Source organism: Myotis brandtii, unplaced genomic scaffold, assembly GCF_000412655.1.
Source record: "Myotis brandtii unplaced genomic scaffold, ASM41265v1 scaffold266, whole genome shotgun sequence".
Taxonomy (NCBI): Eukaryota; Metazoa; Chordata; class Mammalia; order Chiroptera; family Vespertilionidae; genus Myotis; species Myotis brandtii.
Genome location: NW_005360124.1, coordinates 10,794,386 through 10,795,315, shown reverse-complemented (window position 1 = coordinate 10,795,315; position 930 = coordinate 10,794,386).

Here is a 930-nt window from a genome sequence, read left to right as displayed (position 1 = left end):
TGATCGATGTTTCTCTCTCATCGATGTTTCTAACTCTCTATCCCTCTCCCTTCCTCTCTGTAAAAAATCAATAAAATACCCCAGCCGTAGGCAGCTGCCTAGGTGGCCTCGTACCTAGGTAAGTGTTACACTGCTGGGAGAACAGCAGCCGGAAGCTGGCTGGCATCTTGGGCCTGGTTCCTGCCAACTCTGTTGTTAACTATACCAGGATGCCCACATAATTAGAAAAAAAAAAGAAAAAAAAATCAAAATATATTTAAAAAAAGAAAGAAAGTAATTTTGAATTAAACATGGCTGGCTGAACATATACAATGCTTCAGAGATGCCTCTGGGGATGAACACCAAAGGCGAGCAGCACACAGAAAAGCTGCAGTGCTAGGGCCTGGTTTAATGAAAAGACAACCTGACCTTCAGGGTGGCAGAAGAAAGTATTCCCATCATTACTGCCTCAAATCCAGATAACTGATGTCCACTTAGTAACAAAAACTTGCAAATTAGCACCTTCCTAATAATAATAAGCCTGGTATAGAGCAGCAACATGGATTTGCTTAAAAGTTATTTTCTCCTTTTCTGTGTGAAAAATTTCACAATAAAAGTATAAATAAATCAAATAATCAGAGTTGAGTAGTTACTGAGGAAAAACATTTTATTCTTAATAAAAAAATTTAAGAATCATTAAAATATCTTGTTAAATTTAGATTATTTTAAGTCTTGTTTGTTTTATATAAAACACATTTGAATAAAAATGCCATTTACTAGTCATTTCTTGGCAACAAAGTCTTGAAGAGATATGGCAGTGAATAATCACAGGGGGAAAGTATTAGACAACTCAGCGTACACAAAAGCCATAAAGGGGGGCGGCCTGACAACTCCTCATGGTGGCAGCTGCTGGTGCGGTGCAGTGGGGCGGTGACAGAGCTGGTGCCTGGC